Below are 15,379 nucleotides of genomic sequence, written 5' to 3'. Positions count from 1 at the left end.
CACTTCAGAGTTTCATATGACAATCTTTCATGTCCCTGATATCAATTAAAGGGAACCAAAGCAATCAGAAGATATATCAAGATCTGTGAATGAAAACAGACACTAATACAGGGTAAGACCATTAATTTCCTTGCTCCCGCAGCAGCCTAGTGTTGTAAAAATTGATGGAGCAGGAAGGAGGTTCCCTGGTTGGCTTAAGGTTGTTTGCATCTATGTTTGTCAGCCAAAATGTGTGGTTTCTTCAGAAATGAAGACTTGCTGTGTACTTATGGTGAATAATCAAGGAAAATGATAGTCTCTGCTATGTTATGGACCTCTGGGGTAGCCTTCACCAATAGTACTCATGTTCCTGTGGATGACAGCACCCATGAACATACAGGTAATAGTACTTACTGCATTTAGTGGTTTTTTTTTTTTTAAAAAGTAGAGTTGGGAAGGAGACATGTCATAAAGTACATGGGGAGGAGTTAGGGGAAATCAGAAACATATATGATTCTATTAATTATGCATCAAATTCTTAATAATGAAAAATTTAAAGAAAATATAGGTATCAGTACATTCTGCATAAACACAGGATTCCACGATAACGAGTCTTACTAAGGGAGATGAAGGAAAACTTTGATCATTTGATTTAGGTTCAAATTAGATAAAACTTATGAAGAAATAGTACCAGAAAATTCTTAGCAACAAGTTATCCTGAAAAATCTAAGCCCAAATTGAGAAGATAGTAATTGCATGTCAACAGAATTCCTGCAGGAACATGCAAGTGCTTTGAGGAGTTGGGAAGAGGGTGATTAAACCTTGTAAAGAATTCCTGCAGGGAAAGCCTCAACCAATATGAATTCAAAGGGAAATTTTAAGTAAATTATGGTCAAGAGATATACCAATGGCAGAAGTGATCCCACAGAAACTATAGAGTAGAAATTACACTGATTAGAAATGAAGAACAAAATTCTTAATATCCACATGGTACTGTAAGTGGATATCAGTCCAAAAGCTCAGAATACCCAAGATACAACCTACAAACCATATGGAGCTTAAGAAGAAGAAAGAACAAAGTGTGAATGCTTCAATCCTACATAGAAGGGGGAACAAAATACTCATAGGAGGTAGAGGGAGGGACCTGGGAGGGAGAGAAGAAGGAAGCAGGAGTGAGGGGAAGCAGGGCAAGATCAAGTATTGGAGGAGACAGGGATGGTAGGGAGGAAGAAATACAGAGGGTCAAGAAATTGAACAAAGATGTGGAGAAGTGGAGGATGGGGAACTGGAGGTAGCCATCAGGAAGTCCCAGATGTCAGGGAAGCAAGAGGTTCCCAGGACCCAACAGGCATGACCTCAGCCCAAATACTCAACAAAGAAGATGGAGAACTTGTAGAAACCATCTCCAGTAGATAGGCATGGTCTCCAAGTTGAGAGATGGGGCCACTCACTCATTTCAAAATATTTAACCCAGAATTGTTCCTGTCCAAAGGAAAGACAGAGACAAAAAATGGAACAGAGACTAAAGAAAAGGCCATTCAGAGACCACCCCACCTAGGAATCCATCCCATCTGCAGACACCAAACCCTGACACTACTTCTGATGCCAGAAGCACTTGCTGACAGGAGCTTGGTATGACTGTTCTCTAAGAGGCTCTGCCAGCACCTGAATAATACAGATGCAGATACTCACAGCCAACCATCAGACTGAGTCTGGGAGTCCAATGGAAAGGCTAGGAGTAGGATTAAAGGAGCTGAAGAGAACTGCAACCTCATAGGAAGAACAATACCAATTAACATCAATTAACCAGACAACCCAGAGCTTCCAGGGACCAAAATACCAACCAAAGAGTATTCATGGAGGTATCCATGGCTCCAGATACATATGTAGTAGAGGAGAGTCTTATTTAGCATCAATAGGAAGGGAAGCCCTTGGTCCTGTGGAGGTTTGATGCCCCAGAGTAGGGGGATGCTAGAGTGGTGAGGCAGGAGTGGGTAAGTAGGTGAAGGAGCACCTTCATAAAGGCAAAAGGGAGAGAGGAGAGGGGAATGGGACAGGAGGCTTGGGAAGGGGAAACCTGGAAAAGGGATATCATTTTAAATGTAAATGAATAAAATGATTCATTAAAAAATAAACAAAATGCTTAATATCTTTAAGAAAATTGATGTTAGCATATCAGTGATTAAAGAAAAATATTATGGAAGAGAAAAATCATGGGACTAAAACAAATGCATCAAATAAGATATTTATGAAAAAAAATTTAAAAAAAAACAACACTATCATAAAATATTCCTATGGGGCTTATGATACAGCTCAGTGAGTAAAGTGTTTGTTGATAAACAAAATACCTGAGACTCAGCAACTATATACAAAGCTGGGAATGTGTGTCACTGTGGATGTGGGCTATAAGACCCTCATCCTAACTCTCTGGAAGTCAGTATTCTGCCAGCAGCCTTCAGATGAAGATGTAGAACTTTCAACTTCTGCCTGTACCATGCCTGCCTGGATGTTGCCATGATCCTTGGTGATAATGGACTGAACCTTTGAACCTGTAAGCCAGCCCCAAATAAATGTTGTGCTTTATAAGACTTACATTGGTCATGATGTCTGTTCATAGTGGTTAAACCCTAACTGAGACATACAAGTACACAGTGGGATTGTATTCAGTTCCAAAGAAAATTGAAATTATGAGGTTAGCAGATAAGTCAGTCATACTGGGGAGATTATACTGAGCAAGATAACCTCAGTCCAGAAATCATGTCTTATGTTTCTCTTATATGTGGATGCTAACCTCAATTCTTTAGTATTGTGTGTTTAACTTGGACCATTTCCAGAAGCTGGGAAACTAGAAGGGAACAGACTAAAGATTGGCCTTAAGAAATGATAGATGGTAGTACATAGCTAAAATGAAGGTAGAGGAATATTGGGAGTAGAAAGGTTCAAACAGGGAGGGGGTAGAGGTAGGAGAATTAGGAGAATTGGGTTTAATCAATAAGACAAGGGCATGAGAAAGCCACTCAGAAATTACTATTGTGGGAGAGGGGAGCACCAGTAAACTAAAATAGAATCATGTACTATATGCCTAATATCTGGCAACCTTATCAAAAGATATAAGAGTCTTTGAAGGCAGATGTCCAATGAGGCTATCCAATGCTATTTCTAGAAGAAATGACTCACTAAACTAAATTGCTAGTGCTGGGTATGGAATATCTTCATAGGAGTTGTTGGTAACTGAAGTTCCAGAAAATACTAAAGCAGTACAGACTTTTGCTATACCCAGGTTATCATGCTCAGTTGATAAGACACCACATACTTTACTGCTGGGTAGCTTTCATAGTGCTGGATGGTATTATATAGACTGTGGAGGGAAAGAGTCTAAAGCCATCTGAGTTTTATCAAGATGTAGACTCTGTGATAGCTACCTGTCAGTAAAAAATAGTCTATTCTTCCAATAATGCCCTGACAGTTATGGAAAGTGAACATACACTCTCTGCTTTGATTTGAGGACTGCTTTATAAGAGGGAATCCTTGCCCAGTACTTTAAACCTATTCTAAAACCCATGACTGAAGAAAACTTGGGTCCTAGAAGTGAACCTAATACTGCTGACTTAGCTGAGTTGACATATAATCAAAAAACATTTATATATATATATATATATATATATGGAGAGAGAGAGAGAGAGAGAGAGAGAGAGAGAGAGAGAGAGAGAGAGAGAGAGATACAAAGGCAACTCTCAGGCTAAATCAGAGAAACTTCTCTTTGCACTATTCAGAGGTAAATGCAAAGTTCCCTGTTGCACAAGATGCTGAAATAAAAGGACAGGTGAAGGTGTATCCAAGGTGTCTAAACAAGACATGTTTAACAACTCCCTTAAGTTTCATGGAATACTGCAGAAGGGAGAATAGGAAGATTTCAGGAATTGAAAGATAAGGAAAAGTATGGCAACATGTCACCTCCTAAGCATGGCAAGCTCCTGGAAATCATGACTTCTCAGCAGTTACATCTATTGCCTGCTGGTTCACATAAATCAGGCCTTGTGGTAATCACCTATGGAAGGAAAAGATCTCATAGGACTCTACAACTTACTGTTCACTTATTAGCAACAGATTCAAAGACAGGGGATGGCATATCTACTAGTGAGCTCACCAGGCTCAATAGATAGTTCCAAACCCAGGTCACCTAGATGACTCACAGACTTAAAGTCTGTGCAATACAAAAGAAATCAAGTATGGTAAATAGATTTGCTAGGGTGAAGAATTGTTACAAGCATGGGGAAGAAATAAGAGAGAGAGAGATAACCACAATAAATTATAGACATGTAAAAATTGCCAAAGTATAAACTTTATTGACAAAATATAAAATAGAGATGCAAAAAATAGAGGCTAGTAAAAAGATTAAATATACTAGACTAGATTGTTAGGAATGACATAAGGAAAAGCTATCAAGCAATCACTCAGAAAATAAGACAGATAAGCAATACAATATATACATATTTACAATCCAGTCCAAAGATAAAAAAATCTAAAATTTAATATTCTTTAGTAGTTTGATAGTTAACAAGTTTGAGAAAGTCTAGTCAATTTTAAAGGAAAAATCAGTTTAACATGAAAATACAGACATGCACAGTTCAATGATAATGGTATATAAAATATATACTGAGCAATAATTAATATAATTATAAACATAACTTTTCTTTGCCTGATATAATTGTCATCTCAGAAGTTTACTGCTGAATAAGTTCACACTTTCTAGTTCTTTCTGAACTCTGGCTGGCTGGTTCAACTCAGCTGTTCTGGCTCAAACTCTTCTCCAAGCTCACTGATTCAATCTTGCTTCTCTGAGCTTCTCAATGAATTGCTCTGCTTGGCCTCAAGTTAACTTTGGCAATTTGTTATCTTCTGGTTCCTTCTTATTCTTTGGCTTCAATGGCCTCTGCTAACCTGAGTTTACTGAACTGCATTAGCTCATGAATGAACTCAACTCCCCTGTACTCATTGCACTGATTCTAACTTACTGACGAACTACACTCTCTCTCCCTGAGATGCTCTTAAATAGTTTTTCTCCTATGTGTTGGGCATACCCTATCTCTAACTCATTTTGTCACATCTTTCTCTGATTATCACTTCATCTGTCCCTCAGTGAGATGCCATTGTTTGGAACCAAAGGTGTTTACTAAGGGGTTTCAGCCAGAGAGATTAAGGGTGTGTACTAAGGGCATGCCTGCTTTACAACATCTTTGGATGTGATCAGAGCAGCCACATTGCTGAATTTAAATTCCTTTACACATAATGGTAAAACCTTTTCTTTAACAACAGTAATAGAATTTTTATATTTAGGTATAGCTAACATTTTCAGTTATACTCAGAAAATTTGAGACCAAATTCATGGGTTTATAATTTCATACATCTTAGAGCCTGTTTAAATGAAATAAAATGACAAATTTAATTTAATTTGATACTCAAAATATATACTCAGGTGTGCTAAAAATATGTCCATTTTCAGGTTTGTTTTTCAATTTTAAAACTAAAGACTTACTCTACATGATATACAGAAGATTATTTTTAAATCATGATTATAAACCACTCATCAGTGTCCAAATTGTATAAAGAAAGATCTATTGATTGGCTATGATTAAAACAAAGCACATTCTGATGTCAGAAATAAGTCCGTGGGTAAGAATAATAGTGCATGAATTATAACTCACAATTCCCAAAAGAGAACATTGAAAAAAAATGACAATAAGTTCCATTAACTATGGAAATTAATTAAAATATTTTGTGTTCAGAACATGACAATAGCATTCAACAGTGGAGGTGCAGAGTATTCTTAAGATGGAAACAAAGAAGGGAGTACCTATGATCCTTCAATGTATGAGCACATGGGTGAACTTGTAGAAATCCTTGCGACCACGAGGCAGGACTTTACAGAGGAGGAAGACGGGAGTACCTATGATCCTTCAATGTATGAGCGCATGGGTGAACTTGTAGAAATCCTTGCGACCACGAGGCAGGACTTCACAGAGGAAGACTGGGCAGCTGAAGAGCAGTATCTGCACATGAGCGTAAGCCCTCAGCAGACATGAACGTCTCCTGGAGCTGCTTCTTACTTCATGGTGCTTATAACTGAAGCTTCTAGGAAAGATGAAGCAGTACCTTTCTAGCCGTGATAATGATAGTGACAAATAGTGAAAGACAACAGGTGGCTGGTTTGTTTGATAGCATCGATACCAAAAACTGAAGTGAAAGAGCAGTAATGAAAGGTAAGAAGAACACAGTTTTCTTACAGTTCCCAGACCAAATGCCAACATTAAAACAACAATGTAAGAATCTATAAACGGAGGTGGTTTGGTCCAGACAGGCTGGCAAATATTACATTTAAGTGAAAGGGGCACCAAAATACTTCCTTCTCTGTTAAAAACCCAAAGAATTTTAATTTAAACTTAATTACAGTTTTAAGGAAAGCATTACACATTAATTATCCAGTCTCCAAGGACATGCAAAATAATGTCGTTTTGCAGGAAGTAGGTTTAGTGTTGACTAGTTGCCAACTATCAAACTAAGGGTTTTTTAAAGAGACCCATGTGCAGAGGTTTTTAAAAGTAGAGGAAATAAAATAATATATGTGTATAAATAATTAACATGCCTTCTGCAATAACTCTCTGTGAAACCATAACTTTTACAATGAAAGAGAAGCACACAGCAAATTGGAAAGTATTACATCAGCCTCTTAAGGGTGAGAAAATGCAGTATCACTTCACATAAAGCTAAGTAATGTCAACCAAACAATATTTAAGTTTAGAGATTCATTTCCTTACAACACAAATATTTTCTAAACTAAGTAATGCCCACTTTAAAAAAAAAAAACAAGAACAAAACAGACAAAGAAAGGCTAAATGATGAGTAATGGTATCTAAATTAATTTATAGGATAAACCTAAGAACATCTCAAATGCATATGTATTCATATCTATTGCTGTTAAAGTTTACATGTACATAAGATATGTAATTAATGGCAAAACACAGAAAAACATCATTCCTAAGGGGCTAATGTTGATTATAAGTATAAACCTTGGCCAATCTTGAGCAAATGAAAAATTTTAATCAAAAGCTGTTTTCCAAACTCCCAGACAACCATTAGTTATTTGAACAGAAACTTCAGTAAATCTTCCTTTGGGAGAGTTTAAAATATCCCAAATTTCTCACTTTTAGGCAAACAATGGAGTTACAAGACACTTGATCTTCCAAAAGAGTTTTGCATAATGACATGTGGGCAGTCTTTTAAAATACAGATATTTACAAAATGTAAAACTATATTAGACCTAAATATTTGTTGGAAGTGATAGGGTATACTTTTGATATTTATTCTGACTCTCAATTCTCATTGTATTTCTCTTCCTATATCAGTCAGACTAAGATGTTTTATAAATAAACTTTTTTTGTTGTTCCTGTTCTGGGCATGCTGGAGGTCAGACTCACACATCCTTACCTGTAACAGGAGGTCTCTCTACCACTGAGCTGAATTCCAAGTCATTCTCCTTTTTCAGGAATGTTTCACTCACATTAGTAGAGTATATTTTTTAATTTTTGTTGTTGTTTTGCTCTTTTTAAAATAATTTCTTGAAAATGTCATACATGATCTCCACTGAGGCCTTATTATGACACTAGCCAATTTTCTTCCTAGGCCCAGTTCTGTTCTGCAAGTATTGTTGTAGACAGTTACCACCATGGGATAGACAACAGACATCTGATGGATAGAATATTTTTTCCAGCTTAATAGTCAACATTGGTTACCAACCACCATAACATTGGGACAAGAGAGCACAAACTGTGGAGTCAGAATGACAGGGGTAGTGGCTAATAGGATAGTCAATGTGGGTTCTAACTCACAGAGATTGAGTCAATCCAGAGACTGCTGCACCTGAGAATCCTTCCCATATTCAATCACCAAACCCAGACAATATTTACTATTGTGGGTGCCAGCAAGTGCTGGCTGAGAGGAGCCTGATATAGCTGTCTCCTGAGAGACTCTGACAGTACCTGACTAATACAGAAGTAGAGGCTGATGGTCATCCATTGGACTGACCACAGGGTCCCCAGTAAAGGAGCTAGAGAAAGGACTCAAGGACCTGAAGAGTTTGCAGCCCCTTAGGATGAACAACAATATGAACTAACTAGTACCCTCAGAGCTCCCAGGGACTAAACCACCAACCAAAGAGTACACATGGTGGAACTCATGGCTCCAGCAATATATGTATAGCAGAGGATGGCCTAGTCAGTCATCAATGGGAGGAGAGTTCCTTGGTCCTGTGAAGGCTCTATGCTCCAGTGTAGGGGAATGGCAGGGCCAGTAAGCAGGAGAGGGTGGGTTGGTCAGCAGGGGGAGAGGGGAGGGAACATTTTTTGGAGGGGAAACCAGGAAAGGGGATGTCATTTGAAACGTAATAAATAAAATATCTAATAAGAAAAGAAAAGACAAAAAAGAAAAGGAAAGAAAAGAAAAGAAGAGAAAAAATTACTCCTGCTGCTGAATTCCAACCTCCTGGCCACAGGGACGAAAGCTGAGCAACTGATAAGGTTCTATTTCTTTACAAAATCAAATGGCCACTTACTCATTTGATACTTTCTACTTTGGGAAAAAAAACATTGTTATATGATGTGGATAACAGACACATCTTTTTGAGCGGGAGTTATGTCATTAGGTTTTGGCCACAAGCCCTTAACAAGCGCTGCTATTCACAGGCTTACAGATCATCTAACACACATGGTCTCTAGTGACTGCCTCAGATTTAAGGGCTAACTGAACACTATACCCTCATAATCCATTTTTGTTTGGGACAGGGCCTCAATAAGTACTCTAGGCTAGCCTCTAATATGTTATACTTCAGTCTCAGATACCTGGGTCCTGGGATGATAGTTATGCATCGTAATTCCTGGTGCCATAATACATTTTAAAATATGTACTCTTGCCCCAATCAAAGACCACTAAAGACTATTATGCTGTGCTTAACTGTATATCCCAAATATGCTTGCTTAGCTTGCATACTGTACACTAGATGGTGAGTGTGTGTGACACAGAATAGCTATGACACGGGTTGGAGAGATGTGGCTGAATAGATGCATGCCACAGAAACTTGACTGCCTGAGTCTGATCCCCAGAATCCACAGTGGAAGAAAAGAATAAACTTCTAAAAGTTGCCTTCCAGCCTGTATGCCATGTCATGTATGTGCACACACACACACACACACACACACACACACACACACACTATTGATTTTAATTTTTAAAAGAATAACTGAATGAAAAGAAGTGAACGGTAGTAAGATACAGAGATAAAATTATAACAGGCCAGTACTGAGTGCCACGTGTACCTACCCACTTACCCACTTGGCACCATGGAAACCACCTTCAGTGTGATGTTCCTACATTAGCATTAACATCTATGTGCACAAAAGGACATAAGGCTGCTCTGATATTTCCTTTACAAACCTACAATAGCTTTGTGTATACAACTCACGTGCACTCTTTCATTTCAGTTCTCACATCACCTTGTTGTCAAGGAAACAGGCATCAGCAACACTTTGGAAATGGTGAAAAGAAATCCAGAAAAGAAGAAAAGTATATTGTATATTGTGGTATGTAAGACTTCACTTCTCTGAACAACATCATTTTTCCTGTGTTAGTGAATCAAATTCAAACTCACTGCAGAGCATGACATCAAAGCCTGACAGGACCATGTAAATGCTATGAATAAAGCTCACTAATAGCAGAGTAATAACCAGGCAAAATATTAGTTTAACAATTAAAGTTTATTACAGAATGCACCCATTATACAAAACCTATAGTATACTATGTACATATTTGAAATTATAATGTTTACTTAATTCAGTGATCAGTAACTTAATGCAAACATAATGTCATTGATGACAGGCAACTAATTTATTTCAAATTGTAAATTTATTTGCTTGAAGATTATATTTTTACTAAAGACAATACAGTGAAAAACCAGGCTCTATTGTTAAATATCTTTACAATCATATTGTAGCTAGCTTCCCAAAAGTAAGGAGAGTGGCACACTTGGAGCAGTTAACTGTAAATAATTAAATGAAAAAGTCACTTTCTGAGTTGGGAGATTAAAGCAAGGGAGGGTACAGGTAGTGCTAGAAGGGTGGGTCTGTGCTGTGGTTAAAAGCACTTGCTCCTCTTCCTAAGAACCTGGTTCAGTTCTTGTCACCCTCACTGGACGGCTCTCAAGTGCCAAGAATGCCACATCCAGGAGATCTGATGTCCTATTTTTTTTTTTTCTGTTTTTGATATCGTTTGCTTATTTGTTTACAGGGTCTCATTATGTAACCCTCACTGCCTGGAGCTAATTATGTTCCTCTCACACAGCAATCTGCCCTCCACAACAACAATTATTTAGTGATCTATAACTTTAAATGGGAAAAAGAGAAAGAGCATTCAGGGATTAGAGAAAATAAATTTTAAAGAAGAAACAGCATTTCTGCTTACAGGATTTGAGCAATTGTTACCACAATCAAATGAGAGTAGAGGGAAGCCAGCACCCAGGACTACAGATCCAGAGAAATGAAGCAAGACAAGAAAGGAATGGGATAAAGAACTGTCAGAGGGCAGAACAGGAGGGGAATAATGACTAGACTGTAAAATAGTAATAATAATAATAATAATAATAATAATAATAATAATAATAATGATAATTCTTTAAAAAGCATTTGGTATTGAACAAAGATAGGAAAAGAGTGAGGATGGTCCTTGGGCAAGAAAAATAAATAGCTCCATTTCTTTCTTCTATCCCTTTAGAATCCTTTTGCTATGCCCCATTGGTAGAAACCAGCCACAACCCCAAGGAAAAAGGATTTGGAGCAGCAAACAAGAAAGTGATATCTGACATACTCACTTATCACTTTTACTACTTAAGGCAAATAACCTAATCTTACATTTCTCTTTTGTTACTTTTAAAATATGAGTAACATGAACTTTCTTGTTTTGAAATTATACCTGAAAATCAGTAGGAAAATCAAAATAACACAACAAAATTTTAGAAACTGTCTTTTCTAAGTGAGCTTGCTTACAGAAAATGTCATAGGCTTTTTGCTGTGAAGTTAAAAAGAATATAACTCAAGAAGTTGAGAATTTAGAAGATATTAAAAATATAAAGACACATATCTATCTTTATATCTCTATAAATCACTGTTATCGAGTCAAATAGTCTCAATAAAAATAAAGAAAATATAAATAAATAAAAATGGTTTTAGTTTGGTTATATATAACTATATAATTTATGTATATAATAACAGTTTAAAATATATAAAAATTAACCAGAATACCAGTTTAAAACTTTTTTGCATTCAATGAAAAGAAAGCAATTTTCAAAAATCAATTCTTATCAATCATGGTGATACCCACCTATAATTTTCAGCTCTTGGGAAGATGACCCCGGAGTATTCATGAGTTCAAAGTCAGCCTTTATTTTGTAGTAAGATAGTCTCCAAAAAAAAGTAAGAAAGAAAGGAAGGAAGGAAGAAAGGAAGGAAGAAAAGAAGAGAGAGAGGGAGGGGAGGAGGGAGGTGGACAGACAGAAAGCAGAAAGACAGGAAAAAAGAAAGAAAAATAGACAGATGGACAGAAGGGAGAGAGAAAGAGAGAGTGAGATTAAAAGCTGCTCTTTTTCACTGTACAATGTGTAAAGCACCCTCTAGCTTTAATCTCTGTCAGATAGTAACATCTTTCAGAGTGATAGAGCCTTCTGCTCTGTGTAGAGAGAAATGTGGTTCCCTGAGAGGTATCTACAAGCTAATCTGTGGAGCCTGTGAATGTGCTACCAAACGTTGCAGTATGTAGGATTAAATGAAGCATGTTAAAATGAAGAGATTATCTGGGATTATCCAGGTGGGACACATGTAATCACAAAGGTCCTAACAGGAGGGAGCAGGAAGGCCACAGTGGGAACCAGGCAGGTGATGACTGAAGCACAGTTTTCAGTCCTGTGTCTGTGGCCAGGGTCAGCAGGTAACGACCCTGCACTGGGGTTTGGAAAAGACAAATCAATGAGTTCACCATCTTGAGCTTCCAGAAGGTACTCCATGCTTTTGGGTTTTTTTTTTCTTCAGTTTATACTTTTTAATCTGCACATTTGTGGGATGGTGAATTAATATAGTTTTAAACCAGTAAGTCTATAATTATAGCAGAAATACGCATTCCATTCTTCATATTGTTTTCCTCTGTCCCTTCTCTGACTTGGTCTACACCATAGGAAGCAAAACTTTGTTTCTAGATGTGGTGTTATGAAGGCACTATCAGACAATGGGCATGCAGAGAATAGAGGACAGATCATTTACCCCTGCAAGCCTCTCAGATCACTATAGCCTGCAGTCCTGTTGATGCTTTACAGCTTTACAACAATTCTTCCAGAAACTTCAGGACCCTAGACCGCAAATACCAACTCCTCACTACTCCTAGTCCCAAGTGTTTGGCTAATCCTGTCTGTTCCTGACCACCCTTCCATAATTAGTCCCCTACAACAATTCTCCTGCTAAGCCATATAACTCTGGCATTTGTGTGCTGTCAGTGTACTATGTGGTTCAACACAGAGTATCTTTTTTAAAAATAATTTATTTATGTTTACTTTATATGCATTGGTGTTTTGACTGGATGTACATCTGTGTAAGGGTGATGGGTCCTCTAGTTCAGGAGTCACAGACAGTTGTGAGCTACCATGTGGATACTGGGAATTGAACCCAGGTCCTCCAGAAGAGCAGCCGGAGCAGCTCTTAACCTCTAAGTCATCTCTCCAGCCCCGCAGAGTATCTTTTTATAATTATTTATTTAGGACTCAGATACTTGAGCCTTAACAGTATTTTGAGGCACTCTAAAATGAACTAAACATAAGATCATTCAAAACCATATCAATTGTCTATCAGTAAGTCAAGTTTAATTTCATCTTTTTAAATTGAGTGATAATGTAGCTGCTCTTACAATAGAAAAGAAAAAAGATCTTCCTCATTTTTCAAACAACAAAAGATATATAACAGTGGTTGATCATATTTACACACAAAAAGGTGTTTATAAAGTGCAAAATGCTACAGAAATAATTCCAAATTGCAGAGGAATTGATTTGTCACCTGTTCTAATTAGCCAAGACAAAAAGAGTAGACACTTCAAGAAGTTTTAGAGTTACTGCAAAAAGCCAGTGTGATAGTATCGATCATTACATGAGTAGGTGAGTGGCAAATAAAATTGTCTTTAAAATGCATGTGCCCATCGGGGGCATATTTATTTTGCATATGATCAGTCAAATTATGACACATAGTCTAGGGATGTGTAGCTCAGTGGTACAGCACCATTCTACTATAGAGAGGTATTTGGATCAATCTCCAGCATCACAGAATTGGTGAGAAAGAAAAGAAAGTAAAGAAGAAAGAAAGAAAGAAATGTTTTCTTCTTTGGGAGAACACTGAATGGTGGAAGGGCACCAGAAGGACCAGGAGTCCCAGATATCAAAGCGTCAATGGCTTTAGCATTCAAGACTCAGTTGATGTGGGCTTAGGGGCTGTTGGCTACAGTCTAGGCTGCAGTGGTCCTAGAGGTAAAGCCAAAGACAGGAAATGGATCCCAGACATCAAGCTGGGCCACCTGACCAAGGACAAGAAGATCAAGTCCCTGCAGGAGACCTACATGTTCTCCTTCCCACCAAGGAATCTAAGATTATTGACTTTTTCCCTGTCATATCTCTAAAGGACGAGGCTCTAAAGATCTTGCCAGTGAAGAAGCCAACTCTGGCTGGTCAGCAAACCAGGCTCAAGGCTTTGGTTGCTATTGGGAACTACAATGGTCTTGTATGCTCCCAGGAGGTAGCCACTGATATTCAAGAAGTCATGATCTTGGCCAAGCTTTCCATTGTCCTTTTGAGGAGAGACTACTGGAGGAACAAGATTGGCACGCCCCGTACTGCTCCCTTCAATATGACAGGCTGCTGTGGCTCTGTGTCTCATCCCTGTTCCTGCAGGCACTGGCACCCATGTAGCTGCTGGTGGTAGCCAGTGTTGATGAGTGCTATACATCGACTAGGGCCGTACTAGCACCCTGACCAACTTTGCCAAAGCCACCTCTGATGCCATCATCTTCAACACCTACAACTCTCTGACCTCTGACCTCTGCCAGGAGACTGTGTTCACTAAATCTTACCAGAAATTCACTGACCATCTTGGGAAAATGTACACCAGAGTCTCTGATCAGAAAACCCAGCCTCCAGCTGTAGCTACTGCACAAGGGTTGTTATACAAGAAAAATAAAGTGAATTGACTTTGTTAAAAATTGGGTAGGGTAGAACTCTGGAGAGATGGCTGAGGTGTTAAGATAACTGGCTGCTCTTCCAGAGGTTGTGAGTTCAATTTCCAGCATCCACATGGTGGCTCACAGTCATCAGTGAGTGTGTGTGAAGATAGATCACTCATATACATAAAAACAAATGAACAAATATTTGAAAAATAAAAAGTTATTTATACAGATGCTTTTAGAAAAGATAGATGCAAAGTAAAATATCTGGATTGATTAAGTGTTTGGTCAACTATCTAGAAAATAAATATCCACAATGAAAGCCATTTGACTTTTAGCTCTTTCAAAACTAGAACAATAGATAGATAGATAGATAGATAGATAGATAGATAGATAGATAGATAATTAGTTTAATTTAAATATTCCCAAATAAGAACTGGGACAGCATTACAAATGAAAAGACAGTTCTGTTATATACTTAACATTGCACTCATTCATAGCTCATTGAATAAAATAAATTAAGTAAAAAAAAAAAGTTCCACAACTCTCTAATCTCCTCACAAGTCCCCTCAAATTTGCAAAAGTATTGTTTGATACAAATCACAAATATGTCTCTTATTTCACAAATAGCAGATCCTACAGATTAATTTTCACTCTTAGAGTGAGTGATAAAACATGCTGACATAAAGCTACAGGTCCCCCACCAAGTATGCTTGTGATTTCTTACAAGAATTAAAGTTGGTTTTTCATTGCCATTTTTCCCACCTCAACTCTTAGCTCTGTTCTCTCTTCCATGTCATTCATTAATGTCATATCAGAGAAAAGAGGCCTGAGAATGACCCAGTGCACATTAGCACTCCTGGAAATGACACAGCTTCACATTCAGAGATACAATAATGTCCTTTCTGCATTCTCACTGAAACAAAGAACAGACTTCACTCTCTAAATACTGTAAAATAAAAGTGCCTCAGATCAATGCATTGTAGAAAAATATAAAACCAATTAAATATGCACATTCATGTTATAATTTTAACTCTTGCTTTTAGCTTCAAGATAAATTCCCACTTCTACAGACATGTTAAGAAGATGCCAGATTCATGTTCATAAT

General features: G+C 37.7%; 1 pseudogene; it reads left to right on the top strand.

Annotated features, from left to right (window-relative positions):
• Positions 1–5,858: 5,858 nt before the first annotated feature.
• LOC116083324 lies at positions 5,859–14,298 on the top strand (annotated as a pseudogene).
• Positions 14,299–15,379: the final 1,081 nt, after the last annotated feature.

The sequence above is a fragment of the Mastomys coucha genome, unplaced genomic scaffold (assembly GCF_008632895.1).
Source record: "Mastomys coucha isolate ucsf_1 unplaced genomic scaffold, UCSF_Mcou_1 pScaffold8, whole genome shotgun sequence".
NCBI lineage: Eukaryota > Metazoa > Chordata > Mammalia > Rodentia > Muridae > Mastomys > Mastomys coucha.
The sequence above is the reverse complement of the archived record's forward strand: the minus strand, read 5'-3'. Positions and strand labels throughout refer to the sequence as shown.